Below are 25,645 nucleotides of genomic sequence, written 5' to 3' on the forward strand. Positions count from 1 at the left end.
TCATTTTGTGCCTTCTACAAGTGGTATATAACTTCCTTCCTATTAGTTTTGCCAATATGGTTATCATCTTTGTGCGTAATATTTACAATCATCTGCTTGTCTTCTCTCATGTATTTAGAATGCTTATGAGAGGAAGTCCTTTGTAATACAATTTGGTAATGAATATTTTTTTAAAATACCAAAGTTGAATTTTTATACCTGACATCACAACAATTAAAAATATTTATTCAAAACAACCTTCTTCTTGGTGTTTACTAGTCATTGAACATTCATTGTATTGCATGCAATGCTCTTTTGTTTTCTTTTCCTCCTCCAAAGAAATGGAAATCATTTTATTCAACTTTAGCCAGCAAAGAATTCTCACCAAAGACGTATGAATTTATACACACTTCTAATCTTCTGAGGGTGATCTATAATACCTGTTTTCAATTAAAGTGCAAGAAATACCCTGTATAATGCACGTTCTGTCAGAAAAGCAATATGGGAAATGAACACTAACATTTCATGAGGCTGCTACATCACTTCATATTTGAAAAGGGAAGTCAATCAGTATTTGAAATAAAATTGTTGATATGCATTTTATGTTAACTACTGCATTACATGGTTATAGAGGAAATATAATAGGGAACCCTACCTTTCAAAATTTTTGTATTATAACTGGTGGCATCCTAGCATGATAGGACCCAAAAAGAAGAAAAGAAATTCTGACCTTGGGCACCTGAGTGGGAAGAAATAGTACTGATGGGATACAAAATTAATGAGACTTGGAATAAAAGAAATAACACAAAAAGAAGAAGAGTTGCCTTTGCTTACATTCTACAAGCATTTGCTTCATGGAGCAAATAATTAATCAATCTGTTAATAATGGGAGGTGGAAAAGCCTTAAAATGGGTTTCACAAAATAAGCAAATCTTTGTACACCTCCTACCTTAGAAATAAAACCTTAGGATCTTTAAGAGAAAAATGTTGCAAACCTTCTAAGAGGATTCATAGCGTTAGCCTGACAGTCTCTGAGACTTATATTGAGAAGCTTTTGTGAACATTAATCTACTTCCCAATGAGTCATCTTGACAGATTCAAGAATAAAAATCAAGGATTGGTCAATTGTCATTCTCTCACCTTCCCTGGCAATTCATTTGGCATTGTGCAAACCTACACACAGAGCTTAGCATGAAAGACTCTGTGAAGAGCGCTTGAAATTGAAATGTTTGAAATTTCAAAGGACTTAAATGAAGTTGGGTTATCCTGGCCTCATTTTCCTGGTCAGTGAAGGCTTTTCAGGGAGTGAAAGCCTATATTTTAGCCGTGTATTCTATGTAATTAAAAGAATCTTCACATAGACATCTGTTTTAATTAAAGCTGGAAAATGGAATGCTTCATTTGAAAAACAAAGCTATCTCTTTTCTCAGCTTTCTAGTCTGTAGGTACTTGCCTGAATTTAAAATCAGAAATGTTTAAATGGTAACAGCAATACATTGGCAGATCTCCCCAGCCCTCTGAAATATCAGAGAGTCATTTCCATTTGAGTGCACTTACATAATTAGTGTTCAACCCACCATCTATGGCACTGGAGTGTCTAATAATTCTGCCAGAAATAAAACAAAAACAAAATAAAAAAACAAACATCATCATGTGTTAGTTGTACTGTTTAATGCACTAACAACTAAAAACTGTCCCCATCTGGGGATTTGAGTAGACTCTAGCAGGGCCAATGACAGGTAAAGAGAATGAACTGGAGCTGGTGAGAACTTCTGGAGCAAGGAGAAAACAGCAATGGTACTCAGTAGGCATCCTTAGAGAACACTAGCACTAATTCCAGAAACACAAAACCAACAAGGCTGCGAAAAGATGAGAAAAATTCAGATACAGCTCTCTGAAATAGAAGAAGGGTCGTGGGGTGAGTATGAAGCAAGGCTGACCCAAAACATCTACTGCAAGTGTGCCTGGTTACTGTTCTTTGCTGAGGCAGCAAGTTTCAAAAGGTGAGGTTGGAGCAAAGGTGTGAGATAGGATAAACAGGTTAAGAAGCAAGACTGAAATCTATAAAATGAGATAATGATACATTATGTATTTGAAATTTATTGTAGTGCCTGGTACAGAGAAGGTTTCAGGGCATTAAGTTGCTGTCATTAAAATTCTTGCTTGTCAAACTCTCAAAATATATATCAACTTGTTTTTGTTACTTCAGTTATATGTTTAATTTGAAAATAAATAGTATCCTCTGATATGCCCTACACTAATGCACCTTAGCCTAATCTCCAACAATACCCACTAGCATAGAGGGCATACCTGCTGAGATGACTGGCTTCTTGGATATGGTACCCACATTGCCATCTACTGGAAATTACTTCAAGTTACAGACAGAGATACAAAATGAGCAAGGATGCTGCTAAAAGAACTCAACTTTATGTACAGTGACATAATGGTGAAATTTCTGATGGATAAGAAAGGTACAAATAAGCACTGTGTGATAACCCTGCTTTCATTTCTAAATGAACATGGTCTGCGTGAATTCCTTCATTCAACATGTCTTACAGGATTTCATTGGTGCTATCAACACCTCATCACCTGATTATTCTAAATGTTCTGTTTTTTATACATGGTGATATTACAAACTTTTATTAAGAAAGGAAAAAAAAAAAAAAACAGGGATGTCCGGGTGACTCAGTGGTTGAGCGTCTGCCTTTGACCCAGGGCATGGTCCTGGGGTCCCAGGATGGAGTCCTACATCAGGCTCCCTGCATGGAGCCTGCTTCTTCTCCCTCTGCCTATGTCTCTGCTTCTCTCTCTCTGTCTGTGTCTCTCATGAATAAATAAATAAAATAAATAAATAAAATCAAGAAAGAAAGAAAGAAAGAAAGAAAGAAAGAAAGAAAGAAAGAAAGAAAGAAAAAAAGAAAGAAAGATTGAATTTATTCCATAAGGAAAATTATCAGTACTTCTTAAGTTCAATTTTTATTCTAAACACTGATATTTTGATATTGTATATTCTTAGTATTCTTTTCATCATGTTTACTCAAAGTAAATAGAAAAGAAATGCCATGTACCATAACAAGTATAATTTAAGGCAAATAGCACAGATATTTGAAAACCAAGGAAAATGTAATATAATGCATCAAAATATAGACTTTAAAATTTATAGCTAATAAATTAGGCCTGGCAAGACTGGTCATAAAACCATAGCCATGTGATAGCAACACTTAGAGTGATACCAAGCTTGTGAGGGAGTATGATTTAATTTAATCATAACTAGACAAAGCCTCTTTAGAGGGTTCAATTTCCATTAATTTTTGAAAATGAGATCTTGAGGATCTGGAAATGATTTTTAAAAATCAAATTAAATTCTGAGGGTACCAACAATGTATGGTATTTGTCTAAACAAGAAGTGAGATTTCTTGTTATTTCAAAAATGTGCTGATTCCAAATAAAATGTATCAAAAATTATGTCATTATTAGGAATTATTTTACATAATAAAGTACAACCATCAGAAAGCTTATTGTATGGGGAATTTTGCATTCTTCTTCACCAGGAATTAGCAAATGTTAAGAAATGAAAAAGTTCAGTATCTATCATTTATCAATATCTGTAAATATTGCAGAAGTGATTTGTATTCGCAACAATGTATGTATGCGTCTGCCTTCTGATCTTTGAATTACACTTCTTAAAATATATTGCATCAGTCTTGTAGAATTATATGACAGCAAAGATCCTTGAAAGCCTATCTTATTCATCCTGTTGACTTCAGTTGGAAATTGCATGAGAGTCATGCTAGACAGGTGAGTCCTATTATTCAATAACTACACAGTAGCAGAATCCATGATTTTCTCCCAAATAAGTCTATTCTTGAATTCAATGACCTTTGCTATCAAAACAGTCCTCAATATACGTGCCTGAATTTACGCTGCCTTAGGTTAAATCTATTTCTTCAGTGGAAAGAGAGAACAACATGACATTGTACACTTAGGATTTTATCAGTGAGTTCCACTGAATGACAGCTAATCACGGGAACCTTCGCTAAAAATCCCTTTCTTGTCAAAATTAATGTTTTAATATTAGATTTATATTATATGCTAGTCTCAGCTTTCTCTATTAAGGAATAAATTTGTTCATTTATCCACAGAGATCCCTTTCTATATTACAGGGTTATTGTTTTTAAGCTTAAGGGAAAGTTTCAGTATCCTGTTTTAGCTTTGACATTTCTGAGGAACAAATTATGAGTTCTTTACCTGGATTTCAGTATATTGATTTTCTTTAGTATTTTGGATTCAGTTTTTTTCTGTAGCAAGAGAACAATAGACTTATCATCCCAGGAGATTTACCCTTGGTCATACATTGGTTAGTATGACAGAGAAACACTATAGAAAGTAATATCCAGCCAAAAAGTTCGACTTAGAGAGAGAGGCTGTAATGCTTTTCCAAAGTCTCCACTCACCTTCCCTAAAGTCCTGAAGACAGTCTCTTAGATATTTCCCATTGCCACAGAACACTGATCCCAAATAGAAGCCTGGGTTTATCGATTGTAATGCCTCTCTCCACCTTAGGAGAGGGTTTTAGGCTTAATGACCTAGTTCAATTGAACTGAACCATCATCAGAGTTTGTGATGAAATCTAGGTACATCCAATCAAATCTCTCACTGGTGCTCGTGTCTACATCGGCTTTTATAGCCTTCTTCTTTTCTGATTTAGTGATTTCAGTCTAAGGAAAACGATGTATCTTCTCTAACTAAATCAAGACTCTGAGTCGGCGTAGCATATAGAAAGTCATTCCCAAAGATGATCTCTTTCAAGAGACCAATAATGTCATATAGTTTGTAACTGATTCCTTTTCATTTTATTCTTTCCTTTTCTATCCTCTTTGGTTTAAATACATCTACTCCAAAATAGAAAAGTGCTTAGGAAGAATAAATTTGGTTAATCTTGCAGATCATCCAATTAGAGTAACAAAAATCGCTCACTAGAACAATCCACAGATTCATCCGGTCTGCAAGCCTTTCTATAGCTATGTTGTATGTCGTGCACTTTGTTAGGTGTTACAATTTCATCAATAAATATGTTCCATTACGAGAAATGAGTATTTTGGAAAATAGTTTAATCTGAAATATGTACATGTTTGGCCTTTTCAATTTGGTCCTTTGAATCCTAAAATACAAAATGTATTTTATGTACCCACATGGAAGTCGAGTAGAATTTCAAAATCGTAGAAAGTTATCAATCATAGCAAATGGTTTTCCAAAATAGTGATGCTAAATTTTACTTCACTAGAAGTGTGTGAGAGACCCTGTTGTTTCAAACTCTTGTGAAAATGGTACCGTCAATCTTTACAGGCATTTGGGAGAGTGTTTAGTGGTATACTGTAATGGTTTTGACTTGCAACCCCACAATGATTAATGAAGTTCTACACCTTTTCATATTTTTATTAGTCATTTTGATATCCTGTTTTATGAAGTGCCTATTCAAGTCTCCTTCCCAATTTCTTTTGGACTGTGTTCCTCCTTCTGATTTGTACATTTTCTATATTCTGGATGTGTCCTTTCTAATTATATGAATTGCAAATATTTTCATTCATTATGTCTTTTCTTGATGGTTATTTTTGACACACAATTTTAATGTAATCTGATTTATTGTTTTTATTGTTAATGCTTTAGGAAACCTATTCAAAAATATTTCTCTACCCAAGGTCATAAAGATGTTCTCCATGTTTTCTAAAATCTTTCATGTTTTGTCTTCCGAATTTTGCAATGTACATGCAATTGTTACTTAATGACATGAAAAAAGATCAAGTTCTTTTTGTTTCTATACAGATATCCAGTTGGCACTGTCCCATTAGTTGAAACAACAATTTTTGCACACAAATTTATAGCATCACCCTTGCACTATATAAAGTTCCATATATTCACAATTCTGTTCTAATATGTTTGTTCTATTCTATTGATATATTTGTTAACTTAGCCAATACCAACTCTCATAATCATTGTTGCTATATGCTGGGACAAGTTCTATCACCTCTTATGTTTTCAACAGTGTCTTGGCTGGGAAATACTACTTGCATTAGCAAATTGATATCACCTTACCAATATTCAGATAAAATGTGCTGTATTTTTCTGGAATAGTACTGAATACAAAAATCTGTTTGGGGCAACTAACATCTTTAAGTTATTAAATCTCTTAATCCTTGGACCAGGTATATGCTTCCATTTATTTAGGTCTTTTGTTTTTTTCAAATTTTTATTTAAAGTCTAGTTATTTAACAGATAGTATAATACTGGTTTCAGGAGTAGAATTTAGTGATTTGTCACTTACATATAACATCCAGTACTTAACACAACAAATGCCCTCTTTAATTTTAAAATCTATCTTATTACTTTAAAATATATCTTAATAATATTTCTAGTGTTTTCTGCAGCAATTTTTCACACATTCCAATGTATTTGAAATATTTTGATGCTACTGCAAAGGCCATATATACATACATATAATTTCATTTCTACCCTTTGACATGGTATCCAACAAGTTTGTCAAATTTGAATATTAATTATAGCAATGTATTATGGATTCTTTCTTCCTTTTCTATGCTTTTGCCTTTTCTTTTTTTCTTGCTGATTACTCTGGCTAGGATTTCAGGTATGATGCTTATTAGAAGTACAAGATATCTCTGTTTTAGTATTAATCTCTGAAAGAAACATTCAATATTTCACTTAAATATAAAGCCTCTGCAATGTTTTCTATGCCTATCCATTATCAGATTAAGGAAGTTCTTTCTATTCATAATTTGTTAGAATTCTTAAGTCATAAATATATGTTTAATTTTACCAAGTACCTTCTCCATACTGATATGGGACATTATATATTTGTGCTTTATTCTGTTAATATGAGTACGTTAACTGGCTGATTATTGAAGGTTAAACCAACCCTATATTCCTGGAATAAACCTAATTTGATCGTGATACATCATCCTTTTTATATACTACTGAATTGATATGCTTTTATTTTGCTTATAATTTTTTAATCTGTGCTTAAAGTTGGCCTCCATTTTACCTTTCTTTCTTTCTTTCTTTCTTTCTTTCTTTCTTCTTTCTTTCTTTCTTTCTTTCTTTCTTTCTTTCTTTCTTCTTTCTTTCTTTCTTTCTTTTTTTCTTTCTTTCTTTCTTTCTTTCTTTCTTTCTTTCTCTTTCTTTCTTTCTTTCTTTCTTTCTTTCTTTCCTTTCTTTCTTTCTTCTTTCTTTCTTTTTTTCTTCTCTTTCTTTTCTGTTTAAATATTTTATCTATTTAATCATGAGAGACACACAGAGAGAGAGAGGCAGAGACCTAGGCAGAGGAAGAAGCAGGCTCCATGCAGGGAGCCCGAGGTGGGACTGGATCCCAGGTCACCAGGATCATGCCTTGGGCTGAAGGTGGTGCTAAACCACTGGGCCACCGGGGCTGCCCCTTATTTTTTAACTTTTCTTTAAAGTGGGTACCATTTTTTTGTTCCTGACTTTCCAAAGAAAATATTTTTTAGAACATGTTTTCTTTTTCTATGTATTTTATTATCCTGTGTACATATATATGAACCTTAAGTAACATTTTTTTCAAAATAGCTAATATAGGAAGCACTTAGAAAGGCAATTTGAGAAATCTTATATTTAAATAAATATATTAACTGATAACTGTTCTCTAAAGTTTATGTTTCCAAATATTTTTTTCATATTGTCTCTCTAAAACAGTGTTTAAATGTATACATGATTCAGAACAGGTGATTTCCAACTTTCCTAAAAATTCAAAGCTCACATGATAGTTAAAAAGCTTTCTACCTTATCCATTTAATCATTTAAGTTCTACTCTTGAGAAACCCACTGTGTAATTTTATGTGGTATAAAGTTAACATTTATGGTAAGACTCAATGAAGCTATATTAAAGGTAAGTCAACCTTCAGAATCAGAGGTACCTTATTTCCATCATCCATTATGTGGATGATGGTCTTCTTTCTCCCTATAAAATGTGTGCTACATTTTCATTAACCATAAAAATACATTAAAAACTCATAATTATGGCAGTAATGATGCCTTTTAAATAGTGCTAAAAAGTTTAAAAGTACAAAACCTCTCAAAAGACTTATATAATATGCAAAATAAATTATTATGCCACTTCATTTAGTGAATATTAAGTAAGCTTCCTTAGCTACTTGTGCCATCAGTTTATTTCACTCAGCTGAATAGTCTAATAATATTTTCATTAAATATTTATATGAACAATCAAACACTGCAAATGAAGAGCATATCCCTTGACATTCAAGATGGTTTCCAGGCTGATATCAGCAGTTTGTTATGTTGGTAGGGCTCATTTGCTATGGCTGAGAATGATGTTTTCCATTAGCTTCAAGTATCTTACGTCTGACCTTAGAATAAAGGCTATTCATCATGTCTTCTAATTTCTAAATTTTATTTCTTCATTGAGAAAGTACTGCTGATAGAAAATTAAGTGCATTTAAAAGCTGGGGTCATGTTATACTAATTCAGCCAAAGAAATTGATTAGCACAGATTATTTCTCAAAGCAATACAAAATATACTCTTTGGTTTTATACGTTTAATACAATCCTGTTTAAACAACTTATATATCAATTAAGTAAAGGTGAATCTAGTACCTGACTTCCAATTTATGTGATTTTTTTATTTACAAATGCATGATAGCTAGTGATTGTTGTAATATTTAATTTGAAATCCTACAAAAGTCATCATATACAATTCTGTATATTTCTCCTCCTGAAATAGTTGTCTCATTTTCATGTATACTATTTAAGATTACTCGAAGTTAGTATCAAAATGATCCTGCATATGACAGAATATAAATCCAGAAATCAGATTCAAATAAACACAAAACTTTTGGGGTGGCTATTTTGAGTACTTAAAAAGTTATAACTAAAACTTAAAGAGGTAATAAATAATTATTAACTGTATCATACACTTCTATAAAATGTGATGTTAGAAATCTATAGCCATAAACTTGGATGTATACCAAAAAAAGTATTATATGTCCAACGAAAGATGAATGGATAAAGAAGATGTGGTTTATGTATACAATGGAATATTCCTCAGCCATTAGAAACGACTAATACCCACCATTTGCTTCAACGTGGATGGAACTGGAGGGTATTATGCTGAGTGAAGTAAGTCAGTCGGAGAAGGACAAACATTATATGTTCTCATTCATTTGGGGAATATAAATAATAGTGAAAGGGAAAATAAGGGAAGGGAGAAGAAATGTGTGGGAAATATCAGAAAGGGAGACAGAACGTAAAGACTGCTAACTCTGGGAAACGAACTAGGGGTGGTAGAAGGGGAGGAGGGCGGGGGGTGGGAGTGAATGGGTGACGGGCACTGGGTGTTATTCTGTATGTTAGTAAATTGAACACCAATAAAAAAAAAATAGAAAAAAAAAATAAATCAAATTAAATATGACTTATTTTATCTCTTGAAATTAATGAAAAACCGAATCCTGATCATTACTAGGGCTGATGCACAAGCAATTCAGAGCATGTGAAGGCCTTAGGTATGTTTCATAACTTCAGGCTTCAATATTCTCTGTTTGCTAATACCTAGCTTTGTCCAAACCTGCATAGCCCCAGTGGTCTGTTCTGTTATTTCCGTGATATATCTGGGTGTAGGGAATTTTGATAAGAACAGGAATCCTGGTGTCTAGCATCTAGCTAGCCTTTTGTCACAGTAAACAGGCCAATCTCCCAAACTCTCCAGGGTATTCCAACAGTCTGAATCACTATCCCTACTTGTTCTGGAAACCACAAGTTTTAGACAAAACCCTATTGTTGAAACACCTCTTCCCTCTTATGCTTCCAATTTCCCATCCTATAGTCACTAACTCATCATCTTCTGTATATTTCTTGAGAACACAGTGCAATGTCCTCAATAAATTATGTGGTGTTTTTTTGTTTTGTTTGGGGGGGTAGATTTTTTATTTTGTTTTGTTTTTTAAAGATTTTATTTATTTACTTGAGAGAGACAGATAGCATGGGGGGGGGAGGAACAGAGGGAGAAAGGTAGGGACAAGCGGACTTTGCATTGAGCATGGAGCCTGACACAGGGATATTACCCAGGACCCTGAGATCACGACCTGAGCTGAAACCCAGAGTTGGACGCTCAACTGATTGAGCCGGTCAGGGGCCCCTTTTGGTGTTTTTAATGACTAAAACAAGACAGATCTAATACCACAGCTTCTGCAAGAAACATTTATGTTTTTATAATAGCTTGAATGACCATATAATTTGTCATTCAAACCAGAACATTTTGAGAATGGATTAATAACCACAGTAAGGCAAAAGATTTAGCTAGTTGTCTGAGATGAGGCTCCCTGGAAGTGGAACCCTGATTCATATTAGAGAGATTTCTTTCTTTTTTAAAAAAAAGATTTTATTTATTTATTCATGAGAGACATGCACAGACAGAAAGGCAGAGACACAGGCAGAGGGAGAAGCAGACTCCATACAGAGAGCCCAATGTGGGACTCGATCCCCTGTCTTCAGGATCAGGCCCTGGGCCGAAGGCAGTGCTAAACCACTGAGCCACCTAGGCTGCCCATATATTAGAGTGATTTCCTAGGATATATTCCCAAGAAAACCTGGTAGATGAGTGGGGAGGTAGAACTCTGATAGCAAAGAAGCCAAGCAGGAATGCCACATCCAGTGAAGTCTCACAAAAATAGGGGGTACCGAATCATGTACAAAACATCCAGCTACATTGGATTTCAAATTGAACAAAAATTAATTTTTTGGTATGTTTATAATATTGCATGGGACATACTTATATTGAAAACAATTTCTTCCTGGGCATCCTGTATCTTTATTTGCTCTATTTGGCAACCCTATCTAAGAGGTCTCTGGAGAGAAAAAAAAGTCTGGGTGGCACTTAAGAGAGCCAAGGGACAAGTTGGCTAGGATATTTAAACCCGTGCACCCAGCAGTCATTAAGTGCAGCTCTAGATGAACATAAATTCCCTGGTACGTTCAGCTCTCTAAGTGCTGCCAGAGTGGGTCATAGGAGTCCTAGAGTAGCCCTCCCACAAGAAGACACAAATGCTCCCTACTGGGATAGAAACCACACTTCCATGAAAAAAAAAATCTGAGGAAGTATTGGGCATCTGCTGCCCTTATATTAACCCAGGAAAACAGAGATATGTGGCCATCCTAACATAGCTAGCAATCTACAGTTAGAGCTTAAAAGAGCTCCTAAAACAGGAAGAAACACTTCTTTTTTGGAATCAAATGGTAAAGGGTCCTTCCAAAACACTGGAAAAAGTAGCATACCCTCCCACATACTCACAAATTTACATCTCAATAAATTGCCTTGCCACAAGCATTAATTGGGACATATAATTTCTATTTTTCCAGATATGGAAATCAATTTATTCCCTGAAGACTACTTTAACTTGACAGAAATTAAAAGGTCATGAAATGAAGCTTCTTGCTTTATTTTCACACAAGTTTAGCCATTTGTGATATATTAGTATTCCATAAATGGAGCTAGCACGCGCATTATTTACACTCTACCTGAAGATGTATTAGAACCTCATGTGGCAATGCCTTCCCCAATTAAAAGTGAATAAAATCAGGCTATAAGACATAACTTTGAAAAAGCTTCCATTTCCTCTTAGGTTCTGATGGTAATTTCATATCCTAAACTTAATGTATAGGCATCCTAGATAATTAGGATGCTAATTACTATTGGAGTTTTCCTCTTACCCAAAGGATTTGTACAGTTAAATTATTCTAAAAGTTAACTACAGTTTTCTGACTCCTTGGGGTAAGTCAGGAAGTCGCATAATGAAAATTTGCCTCAAGGTTAAAGAAGGCCTTCTCCTGTAATATATATTGCCTAATTATTCAAGATAGAAACATTACCGTTTCACACAGACAATTCATAGTTTCTCTTCTACTGCTGGACTTGGTCCTTAATTACCTTATTGAATCTGTTACTACACACATAAGTATGAATGTAGTAGGTAATGGTACATGAAATGGTTAAATGGTAGGTAATTAGGTTGACATTCTAGAGATAGTGCTTAATAGCACTACATAGCCCATCATGGCGTAGTTTAAGCAAATATGAAGAGTAACTTTAAGTCCAGAACCCTAACCGGGATGTGTATATATACTTTCTGGCAAGCCACATTATATAGATCCTCCTCTCTTCAGAGCAATGAGACCAAAAGTATGCAGTATAGGCTACTGAATGCCTTTGTACAGAGAAATATGGAACAAATTGTTCCTTAAGCAGAAAAAATCTTGGCCCCTCCTGCCTAATTTGATTACATCCATGTTCCTTAGTTAGCCTCCACGGTCCACCTTTACCTTGCCCCTGCCTCCTTCCTAATCTCGCCTCTTTGTGGTCCCCTCTATTACATGGCATTATAGACATACACAAAATTAACACTCTATTTTCCCCTCTTCTTCTTCAATGAATGGGCGCCATCTTACTGGAATGTGGTCACTACATCCCCTCCTTGCTTTCCTTAGCTACTTACCCTTTAATATTCTATTCAGAGAACACACTTCAAGAAACCTTCTCTGTTCTTTCATATACTTCGTTAAGTATTTGAGTCAGTCTCCCATAAAGTACAGTATATACACTATCTTCACGACTTGATGCAGTGGTGTACTTTACCTATTTATTTATCCTATTCCCTGGAAAGGAAATTTTTTAGAGGAGAAGATGAGACCTCTCTGCATTCTCTAAATTTAGCAGAACATCTAGAACACATAGGAGGGTTTCAATAGTAGTCTGCCAAATGAATGAATAATAGAGAAATAAATGACAAAGACTCTGGCTGAGTATGAAAACTGAAAATCAATAAGCATGAATGCAGGGTAAGAAGATGTCAAGACTTCTGTTTAAATATAAGACTAGTTCATTCTAAGTTGACCCTTAAATAGGGCTATAATGCAGGTAATTATTAGCTGGTAGATTTATGGAATAATTATTAATTCAACTGTTAAATGAAAACATGAAATTCATCATAGAATATTTATCGGTCTATCATTAACAAAGAATGACAAAATACATGCAACTTTTTAATCCTCTTTTAAATAATTGTATTTGTGCATATATGTGCATATATACAATATAAATTATATATATAAAAGTGATTATAGTAATTTTACTCTGATGATAAAATAGTAATTATCCATGTACATATGTCCACATCATCTTATGCCTTAAGAGCTGAAGAAGACAAGAATTAACTTTTTAAGAAAGAAGACAATTGATTAGTACTATCAAAATCAATTAATAATGATATTTAAAATGTCAGATCAACTGCAAACCCTCTCATTTTAATTTTTTTTATTCCCATGAAAAGGAAAATTTCATTTAGTCTCATCAGAAGAAACAGAGATTGCCTAACACCAACAAACTTAGAACTAGATTCTAGTAATCAAGGGTTCTGCCTATCATCAAAGCATTAGACCATTACTCTCTCTTACTATTTAATTAGAATCTAGTAATTGTCATTTTGCACATAAATTAAATTCTTTGAGGCACATTAGATGATACCCTAACATTTAAATAGTGCTTTTCATCTTTAATATAATTTATAAACATGAATTAAGTAATCTTCCAAAGTGGCTATTTGAAAATTTTATCTCCCTTGAAAGTAATTATGCCTAAAATTTCTACTTAGTGGCATTGTACTTAATTTTGCAACCATTACACTTCATAACTAAACTAATCCATCACTTTCTCCCCAATTACCATTTACTTTGATACTAAATGAGATAAGCATTAGACACTTAAATGGTAATTTTATCAAGGACTTAGACCAGTGAACAGTTTTATCCTTCATATTCTAGCTCTTGTGCTTCTAGGGCAACTCTCAATGGTGCAGTTCTATTCCTTGGAAGTAAAGTGGACAATGGTCTTTTATACCTGGTTCTTTAGGAAGAAAAAATATTCACCACTAAAAATATCACTTAGGTGCCATATTACTGGTGAAATGAGAGGGAGAACTGTGTTCTATATTATCTACCTGTTTGCACTGAATGAACAGAGACACATTCAGTAATGTGAGTAATATAAAATCATTAAGAGGATAGAGGAGGAAATAGGAAAGAAGAAACAGTCTGAGGATTTCACATTCAAAATTCTCCAAAAAAAGGGCTATAAACAGCCCTTTGTGCTCTTAGTGTATCCCTACATTAAGCCATAGGCTTACTAGCTCTTTGCTCAGTCAACTGGTTATAGACTGATTAAGTGCTGGTCAAAATGGCAGGGTCAGGTAATACATATTCATATAAAGATTTTCGCCGTAGAGAGATGAATAGCCATCACGTTCTCAACAAGTACCCAAAGGGGACAAAATAAGTAGCAGGTACCTGAGGTTTATCAGAAGAAATGCAATGCATCTATAAGTGACGGTGAAGATTCAGAGTTTTTCTGTTATAAAAATAATCATTTGTGGAGTGAGTACTTAGCGTGATATGCACTGCATCTATCAAATTATTTTATTTAGTCATTATAACAACACAGGAAGGTAAATATTGTTAGCCTCATGTTACAGATAAGGCCCAGAAATTGAAGGAACTCGATTAAGTTTACACAACTAATAAGCACTAAAAAGAAAACATCAACTCAGGCGTGGCTGATAGTAAATCTAGTTCTCTCCTCAATTAAACCACACTGCCTTTCATGGTAATTATTATAAAATCAATTAATGATTATAGGTTGATTCTCATGCTGATTAGACATATGCATACACAATAATTTCTCATTCTCACTAACTTGAAGCATATTTCTCTCCTGTTTGGGAGAGGGAAAACAAAAGTTATACATGTTCATGGATATGAAAAACACTATTATTATTTTTTGGCTCAGAATTAATGGGAGGCAAAATTCAGGTGCACTCAACAAAAACAAGAATCAGGGACGCCTGGGTGGTTCAGCGGTTGAGTGTCTGCCTTCAGCTCAGGGCGTGATCCCGAGACTGGGGATCAAGTCCCATAGGGGCTCCCTGCGGAAAGCCTGTTTCTCTCTCTTCCTCTCTCTCTCTCTGTCTCATGAATAAATAAAATCTTAAAAAAAAACAAAACAAAAAACAAGATCATTAGGAATAGTCAGGGAGTACCTTATCCCTTGTCCTCTGTCTCCCAGGCTGGTGCTTCCTGAATGGTGCCATGTTACCCCTTTGCTGGTGTCCTTTTTACTGGGCAGCCAGCATTCTTTTTATAGCTAGAAGAAAAATATTAATAGTTCAAATCATGGGTAAATGAAATATACCCTGATGTTCTGCACATAGCATTTTGTTCTCTACAGAACAAATTCCGTGTTCATAAATAACTCTTTAAAACCACATGTAAACCACAATGACACCAAGAAGAATTTAGACCTTTGATCTTAGAACAGAATATTTTGAATATTAAAATAGGTTTCTCACTAGAACTCAGCAAAACAGTAGTAAAATAATAATAAAGGAAACCTTTGATTTTTCTTATTGAGAAAAATCTATGAATTTTCCATATTGCAATCAAATTGTTATTCCATATGAACCATGAAAATGGTGGTGATAAAACTTAAGAAAAAACTAAATAGCAAAATATTTCTGAAGCATATCATGTTCTTCTTTTACTGATACAAATTTTGAGAAATATCTTTGAACCTATAAATTGAACTATTTGGAAAAATGACTCCAAATTATACAATGACAATAATGTGATTTGTGAGCATTAAAGCTTTCAAATCGCTCTCTATCCCTAAAAAAGCCCTGCTTCATGTATTTATTATCTAAAAAAGAGGAAGCACTTCTAAAGGAGTTTTTACTTCTATTTAAATGGATATATATATTTATATATATATATATATATCCTGAGAGAATACTCATAAAATTCAAAAGACTGTAGGAAGTGCTTGCTCTCATATAGGCACTAGGAATTCCTGTTTTGCCCTAAGGCTACAGCAAATCTCGTTCTTTTTAAGAAATCTTGCTTTCTTGGCCTATTGAGATCTATTTAAAATGTGTTTTGCCTTATGAGTAATACAGTTTCATCTACTACTTGTATCTATATAAGCCACTTTACTCCTGTGATGCTAAACAGCAGTATTAGTCACTCGAGATTTTCAAGCCTATCATCTCTCTGCATTCCTCTGGCTAATACCATTCTCCTTTCCTCTCTTCCTCCCCTAGAAAATAGAGTTTCTATTCAAACAAAACCATAAAGTCATATAAATAATTTACTCATTTCTAAGAAGGAAGTTAAATGCAACTATGTCTCCCTTGCACTAGGTGAGGGGTTAAATGTAAGATAATTCTAGCAATACCTCAACTATGAGAAGGTCTTGAGTGGAGTCTACTAGCTCAGCAGCATCACATAGCTGGATGGCTGACACAGACATTTCTTCTGCTTCCACACCACATAGGCAAAGGGAAACCCTGGGATCTTGCTACATTCTTGGCCCCATTAGACAACAGTGGTATAAGCCTCTTCTGATCGAGTTGCCACAGGGGTTCTACAATCCCTTTTCTGGGAACTCCAAGACATACTAGCTTTTAATCTTTAGACTTTCCCTTCATTCTCTGCTCTCTTTCATCCCAGACAGGGCAGGAATTTCAACCCCGGGAACAGAAAAAACGGACGCTGACTGTTCAAAGAAATATAATCCTTCTGCCATATGGAATAGTTGGAAATATCAAAAAAAGAAGCCTCCATCTGTTTACGTCTCAAAACATTAACCTCATATACTTATTCAAATTGATGTCTTTTCAGCAGATATCTTTGCCTGCTAAAGACAAAAATGTCACAGAAATTGGGAACATTTGACATCTCCATATACTGTAGATGCTTTACAAAATCATGGCTTCAATCTTTTAAAGCACAATATAAAGAACCCGGTGCAGTTCCTGAGACATGGTAAATATTCAATTAATGATACTTATTTTTTGATATTATTGTAACACTAGGTTTATAAATATTTTGAATAGGACCTGCTACGAGGGGAATGTGACTCAACTTCAAATTCTGTTTAGGTTGACCCACTTCCCAAGGTATCCCACCTCCAAAGTTACCATTCTTTCATTGTTTCTAGTCTTTTAAACTGAACTGTAATTTTCTTACTCCTTTATTCGCAGTCTTCATTCAGCAAATATTCAGTGAGGTGGCAAGCACTATACTAAATAAAGAGAACAAAATATTTCCATAGTATCATGTTAATAATAGCTAACACCACCCTGCCTTCATAGGACTGTAGTCTAGTGACAGGGATAGGTAGTCAACAAATAATTACCCAAATTACTATTATGATATGTGCTAAGAAGGAAAACTACAACAGATCATATCTGTCAGGGAGCTCAGGGAAGGCTGCTGTGCTTGCTCTGAAGCCCAAGAAATGTCTCAGACTCCTTAGTCAGTCAGGAACTGGATGAGAAGGGAAGAAATTATGCTCCAGGCCATCAAGATGACATATACAAAGACCCTTGGGTAGAAAAGAACATGACAGGAACTATGGACTGTAAGAAGGTAGAATGGAAAGGCCAGGAGAATGTGCAAGATGAGTTTGGGGAGTTAAATATGGGTGGGGCCATTCAGGCTCCTAGACTTTCCTGGAATTTCGCTTGACATTCATGGTACAACTGAGGGCTGAAAACATGAGAGTGACATGGACATAATAGAAGATAAATTGAGGAGGGAACATGTGGAAGTAAATTGACCTGGGAAGTAGTACTTTTTGCTGGTACTAAAAAGGTGCATGAACAAGGATGTCAGCTTCCAAGAGGAGCAGAATGGCAGCAGACAAAAATGATGGAATCTGGAATATCTAGGAAGTGAAGTCAACATCACTGCTAATAGATTGCATGAGAGGGAGGTGTTAAGGATGACTAACAGACTTCTAGTTCTGAACTGCAGGGAAGACGTTGGGAAGAATTGTTTTAAAACAAGAGAATGATGTAGGCAGTGCCTTTTTTCTTCAGGGCTTGTTTTACTCATGTGTGTAAAACAGCTACTACCCTGATGGCAGGTTGCCTATGATTTTCTATATATTTATAATTATGTCTCTGCTAGAAAAAGAACAAAGTTTAGTTTGACTTGGTTTTCTCTTCCCACCTCATATGATTACTTTATTATAGAGGAGTAAGCCAATTCATTCAATAAAATCATATAATGTTAGCAATATAAAGGATTTGGGGAAACTAGTGCCATTTTGAAAAAAGAAAAACTTGAAATAGGTCTACGAATATCAGTAAATTCTTAATGTATGCCAGATTGTCTCTTTTTAACATGAACAATAAAGATAAATGACCTATCAGTACCTGGAAGATAGGAATACACTAGAATGCATGGCAGTAGTAGAAATTCATCATTTATTTCTACAAATCCAATGTATACAGTTTAATAAGCATATAATCATCCTCAAGCTTCTAACAGGACTGGATTTCTATTAGTATTGTACTCTAACTCAAGTCCAACCCTCCATAAAAGCATACCAAATTTTAAGTCATTTCTTCCATTCATTGTCATGGCATATGCTGTAAAAAACGAAATGTGGCCCTATATCCAATATCATAATCCTATTTAAATATATGTAACTTATTTCAAAGTAATAAAGATGCCTTTTACTAGGAAACAGCAAGCCTAAGTGATTCCTTCTAAAATATGTTAATCGCTAAATAACAAATAATGCTGTTTTGAAAATCAATAAATACATATTCTACATATATTCATAACTTTACAATAGTGTAATCCAAGTTAAACTCTATCTCCAAGTCTCACCAAGCATACGTTCTTGCTTTATGAGCATACACATGACAGTTAAATTATGTGTTTATCATTTTTATTGAGAATATTTGACATTTATAGGTTGTGGTAAAAACAAATTGGGTAATTTTGCTGCCTTTAAAAGACAAACCCACCACAAAAACTGGATGATCTCTGCTTTCAAAGGAGAACAGATTCTCTTACAAATGGGGTTTTTACATTTTTCTTTTATGTACATAAAATAAAAGGAATTGCAGACATTGACAAGCTTTTCAACCAAATTTTTGTAAGTGGGATACATTAGCTCCTGGCTAATAGCAATTTAAGGGACAAGTCATTCATTGACTTAAATGAAATAAAATCATTAGAATGGTTCTCTTGTGCACAATCTGTGATGTTCTGCTGAAGCAGACTTATTTTGTATCATATCTTATGATCAAGGTTAGAGGTGTTCTCTGAAAGTACAACCACAGTAGAATTTTGTGTGAGGGTAATTGCTATCAGGAAGGTCTAGAAGGTGTAGTTTTCTCCTTGCATTATAGGCCAAAGAGAACAGTTTGACTTTCAGGTCACCACTTACTCTTTGGGAAAGCGAGGCATGAATTAGATTCCACAGAATCTTCTACTCACAGCATTTAAGCTACAGTACTATAGAATTCTTGCTAGAGATTCAGGTTCTGAATTGCAAGACAGAATATCTATAAGCTCTTCTGTGCATTCTCAAGGAAATAACCCAAGCTTAAAAGAGAGAGGGGGTTTCTCAGTTACAAATGAAATTATGGGAAAAAGATGAAATTATGTTTGTAATTTTACATTTTTTAGTATTCATCCTATAAATCAGAGAAGCCATAAATGATACCTTCTCTTCAATGGATCACTAAGAGTTGTGACAGTATTATTTAGTGTCCAATTTTCAGGTTCCATCCCATCATGATGTAAGACATTTAAATGGGGAAATATAAAAAAACAAAATGGTAACTAACAAGAATAGCAGTTTTAAGGCAAGATGACATTGTTTGTGACTCAGGGCAAGAAGATCTGAAAAAGCACTGATGCATCTAATACAGCAGGGTCTCCTGTTAAACTTGTCTCCACAAATTCCAGTATTTCTACTGCCATCTCTTATTCCTTTCAAGCTGAATATCCCATCAAAAGAGTGGATAAGGCTACTTTTGCTGGGACCTCAGGCCCTTGTGGCTCATTTAATCACATCCTTTCACTTACAAATTATATACATTAATTCTTTTTATATGTACCTCAAAAAAGAAATGATTGACATATGGAAGATGTAGGCTTAATTTTAACTTTCACCCTCATTTTTTCCATGATGTATCCTGCTTCTTAAATACTGTAGGATCCCTTTGCATTGTTCAAAATATGGATTTAAAGGTATACTTCTCAGGTTTATTATAAGAATGAAATGAGTCAGCAGAACATATTAATGGAATGTCCATAACATTATAAATCTCATAAAAGGAGAGTAAAAAAATGTTGTCAAAACTATAAAATAAAAAAAAAAAATCTCTCAAGTAGTTTTTGGTTCAAAACCAATACAAAAAGAAAAAAAAAATACAGACTGCCCTAAAATGAGCAATAATGAAAATATTATATTGGATAGCTGATTTAACACATCTAAAGCAGTGCTCAGAGAAATATTGAATAGTCTAATGATTTATATTACTAAGCAGAGAAAAAAATTTAATGAATACCCAACCTAAAAAGCTAAAGCAATAAGGAAAGGGAATAAATATTTTGAAAAAGTAATAAATAGCATATATTGAACTAAAAAGTAGAAGATAGTTAAATTTCTGAGAAAGGAGTCTATAGGTAAAATAAAGAATAAAATAGATAAATCCTTAACTTTTTTAAAAAGGGGAAAAACCAAATACACCAAACAAAAATAAAAGATGCAGTTTTCATAGAAGATGGTATTAAGGAATTATAAACTATGAAGATTAATTTGCAGATGCAGGTAAAATAATCTAAGATAATCCATTTAAGATACCATACTCATGAAACATACAGACTACCACAGAAGAGAGACATTTGTCAAAGAACAACCTTTCACCTCCCACATCTCCAGACACACAAGCTCATAAAAATAAAATACTAATCACAGATATTTCAGTAAACTCAGGGAATTCTACCAATTACTTAGGCAACATAAAACTTACACTATTTAAATTGTTCAAGAGCACCTTTAACGGATCTAAATGAAGGTGGAAGACAAGCCAAGGAAATAATACATTTTCACTTCTTAGACATAAATCCTGAATTAAGCATTAGCAAGCAGAATAAAGGAGCATAACACAGTGATAATCTATTATTAACTAAAATCTTACTGGATTTGAGTATAACTCAATATTGAAGGAATACAGTTTGCACAATATTGATTCAAATATAAAATGCTTGTGATCGCTTCTTAAGTGTTAAAAAAAGTTTATGATAAAAATTCAACATCCATGTTTGATTTAAATAGTACATAATAAGTTTAAATCATGGATATTTATTTGACATTAGAAAATGTAGATATAAGTTTAATCATATTAGGATATAAGTCTAGAACTTATTGTATTAATATGGATATAGATTTTCATGTACAAATCAGTGCTTTTGTTAAATTTAGAAACATGCAAGGCAGGACACCTGGGTGGCTCAGTCAGTGAAGTATCTGCCTTTGGCTCAGGTTATGATCTTAGGGTGCTGGGATTGAGCCCCACATAGGGGCTCCCTATTCAGGGGGACTCTGCTCCTCCCTCTTCCCCCACCCCTTCAGATCCCCACTCATGCTCTCTCTCTCTCATATAAATAAAATATTAAAAAAAAAAAAAGAAAAAGAAACAGTGCAAGGATATTCACTATCACCACTCTTGTTTAACACTATTTTGGACATAACAGCTTATATGATTTGACAAAAGAGAGAAATAAGGTAAAAAACAAGCAAAACCATCGTTATTTATCCAAAACAATATCGTGTGCCTGGGAAACTAAAGTAAATCAACTGAAAAACTATTTTAAAAAATAAGGGCAATCTCTTGGAGGTTGAAATTTAAATTGCCTTCCTCTATCAAAAACTAAAGCAATTTGACAGGCCTCCATTTACAATAGCAACAAGAAAAGATTAAGCCTACAGAAATACATTTAAAAAGTAATGTTCAAGATTCATATGAAATAAATTTTAAAACTCTCTTGTGGAACATAAAAATAAAATTTGAATCAATTAAAAGGCAATATGCTGTTCTGGCTAGAACTGCTCAGTAAGATAAAATGTTAAATTTTCTAAATTAATATTTAAAGCATAATCTGTTACCAATAAAAACCACAATGTAATTTTTTAAAACAAGTGAATTATAAAGTTTCTACATATAGACATTAAAAACAAGAAGAAAAAGAATAACAACAGTAACAATAAACTTCTGGATATCCTATTATTCTAGGACTGGTGCAAGATTAGACAGAGAAACCATACGGAAGGAGAAAATAAATAGTCCTAAATTAGCCCTTCAATACCATATGTACACACACACACACACACACACACACACACAGGGCTTTTGCATAAAACATCACTGATTTTCATCAGTGAAAATAATAGATTATTCAATGAACAGTCGTAGAAAAATTCATATGTCTTGAGAATACATAAAACTACTATCTCATAGCTTACACTAGAATTAATTCCTGATAGGTTCAAGATTTAAATATGAAAAATAAACTGCAACTGTACTAGAAGAATATATATCTTTAGTGTAAAAAAGATCTTCTTAAATTTCATATGAAACATGAGAAGCCATAAAAAAGGTATGTAAATTAGAATAAAGCAGTCTCCTTGGCAATATATACTATTCCAGAGTCAAGAGCAAAAGCAAACATCAAAGAGAAACAAAGCAAAACAACAAAAAAAGAAACATCACCAAAATTTTTTGGTAACAAAGGGGTGGTTTCCTATAGAGTTCCTTCAAGGCTGTAAAAAAACAAAACAACAGAAATTAATTGATAATTTGTAAAGGTTACAGTGACAGTTCATGGAAAAAATGTATGGAAATATATGGGAATAATAAAAATAAGTTATCCTTGCCTTTTATTCCAGTATCATAGTGTTCTATTGCCCCCCCCCCCAAAAGAAAAATTTGGGGAAATCCCAAAGAACCTACTTAGAGTTAACAGAAAAAAAAAAAAAAAAAAAGCAAATAGTAAAGAAGGGGCAAATATCCAAATCGGAAAACCAGATGCATAACTCTCAAAGCTCTTGTTAAAGGGCCATTTGGAAAAAAAGAAACTATTCTTGGATAATGAGGGGTGAGAGCCCCAGACCCTCCAACAGTGAGGTGCAAATGGACTTTCCATGTGTGTTTTATAGCTGTGCTACCAATACAATAGCCACTAGCCACATGAGGCTATCGAGCACTTAAAATATGTCTAGTGCAGCTGAAGATTTTAAAGTTTATTTAAGTTTAATTTACTCTTTTTTTGTTTTGTTTTTTTAAGTAGGTTCTATGGCCAACATGAGGCTAAAACTACCCAGAGATCAAGTGTTGCATGCTTTATCTAATTTAAATATCAAAAGCCCCACACAGCTAGGACCTATGGTGTTAGACAGAACAGCTAAGAGGCCTTGACACCAATAAAAGACTGGGCTACTCAAAGCTTTCTTTCCATGCAAAATGGAACTAACAATGAAATTGAAACTTGATTGTCTTTAGAACAACACTGTATAGAAAAAGAGAAAAGAATATTTGGTTAAATATATATTATTTATTGGTTATGGGAATTCTAAGTCAATATATTAAATTAGACATATTTTTAAATTAAAAATAAACTCACAAGAACTCACAAGAACTAAATAGCTGGACGTTAAGTCCATGTGAATGGGAGGGCGTATGTGTATGTGCGTGTGATCAAAATGAAAACATTCTAAATTCACTGAAATATTTGAAAAGAAGTTTGACATTGATTAACTCAAGAAATATAATAAAATTCATAGCTGTATTTCAAGTATAATTAAGAATATAAATAGAAACAAAAATTTCAAATCTAGTACAAGGGAGAAAAACTGAATGGGAAAAAAATGTTGATAAAGGAAGTAAGTGGAAAAGAAAAAAAGATGACAAGAAAGTATAAAATAAGATGGTTGAAATACGTTAAAATATATTCAAAATTATCTTAATAAATTATTGATAAAATTATCTTAATAAAAATGAATCAACTGAAAGAGACTATTGAGTTTGATTAAAGATCCACCCCAACTTTCTTTGATCATAATAAGATGTTTGTTCCAAACATAAGAACACAGAAAGACTGCAAGGGATGGTCTGGAAATACATATAGGAAAATGGCAACTGAAAGAATGGTGAAGTAGTTGTGATTAGGATAAAACAGAGATTTTAAGCTGAGAAGAATTACTAGAGATAAAAATGGTGACTGTAAAAACATAATTTTAGTCTTAGTGATAATAAAATTCTAAATTTATTTATTTATTTAAAGATTTTATTTATATATTCATGAGAGACACAGAGAGAGAGAGAGAGAGGCAGAAACACAGGCAGAGGGAGAAGCAGGCTCCATGCAGGGAGCCCAATGTGGGACTCAACCCCTGCACTCTGGGATCACGCCCTCAGCCAAAGGCTGAGACGCTCAACTGCTGGGCCACCCAGGCTTTCCTAAAATTCTAAATTTAAATGCATTAAATAAACATCTTATTTTATACAGAGAATAACAGAAATTGATAAACCTATGATCACAATGGGTATTAAAACACACCACTCACAAATTACTAAGAATACAGTGTTTAATGAACGTACACAGAATTGTACTACCAATAATTACAGAAAAAACACAAACAGAAACTTCATTAAAAATTAATCTCCCAAAGTTTCAAAAATATTTTATAGATTATGAAACCTTTCACCAATGCAATGAAATTAGAAATCAATTACAAAAGATAACACTTTTTAAATGCAAAAATCTATTCCATGTGCATTAAAATAAAAAATACAAAGTTTTAGAAATAAATATCAGGCACATCTTATTTATCTATAAATAGTAAAATATTTCTTAAAGCAATCCCTGAAATGTATACACAATTTAAAAAATTGAAAAATCTGATTACACTAAAATTAAGAACTGCTTAATAAAAGACACTCAAATAAGAAAATATGTATAACAAAAATAAAAAATTATTTCTATCCAAATTACATAACTTTCATTAAATATAAGAAAAATGTGCAACTCAATAGAAAAATACATATATGTGAGTATTTATATTATTGTTTCCCAGAAGAGAACACTAAAGGACCAATAAATAAAAAAAGTTTAAAAATGCCAACTTTTGGTAAAAATATGGAGTAAAGATCACTCTCACAAATCATTGATATTATATATAAATACACACTCACACACACACACACAGTTTAGAAACACCATGGCAGTATCTAATAACATCCAAATAGACTGCAAGGTATTGCCTATTGATAAAAATAATCGTAAACACATTGGAAATATCCTGATTAAGACTTTTATTCTCATCTCTATGATTAAGTTCTATAAGACTAGAAGTAGATTAAACGTAAGTCAAGTGAAAAAGTCACTAATGAAAATGATATTAACAAAAAATAAATAAAATTGAACACATGACTTGATTAAAAGGTCAAATGTAATCATTCAAGTTTTACCATCTGTAAGAATTACACTACCAATTACTTGAATCATATTTTAAATTAGTAACAGACTTGGCCTCATTTGTTCAAAGACTGAACTATTAAGATAATAATTAAACATGAAATTGAATTTTTTATTAATAACCTTTCTATAGTGAAAAAAGAGTTTTAATGTCTATTTTAGAAATTTAGCTCACTGAAGCTCAAGTATTACAAAGAAAATGTTTTTTTTTCCAGTAATCCAATTGGATAAAAATATT

General features: G+C 33.4%; 1 long non-coding RNA gene across 4 annotated transcripts in view; it reads right to left on the minus strand.

The window, feature by feature from the left end:
• LOC144288566 (uncharacterized) overlaps positions 1-25,645 on the minus strand; it is a 53,410-nt gene that overhangs the window by 939 nt on the left and 26,826 nt on the right. For 2 of the 4 annotated variants that reach the window (XR_013356516.1, XR_013356515.1), the window contains exon 4: positions 15,108-15,211. This is a non-coding gene — a long non-coding RNA (uncharacterized LOC144288566). Of the gene's footprint in view, positions 1-634; positions 1,586-12,518; positions 12,673-15,107; positions 15,212-25,645 lie in introns of those variants that run through there. The other 2 variants (XR_013356518.1, XR_013356517.1) reach the window with 2 other exon arrangements.

The sequence above is a fragment of the Canis aureus genome, chromosome 18 (assembly GCF_053574225.1).
Source record: "Canis aureus isolate CA01 chromosome 18, VMU_Caureus_v.1.0, whole genome shotgun sequence".
Classification (NCBI taxonomy): domain Eukaryota; kingdom Metazoa; phylum Chordata; class Mammalia; order Carnivora; family Canidae; genus Canis; species Canis aureus.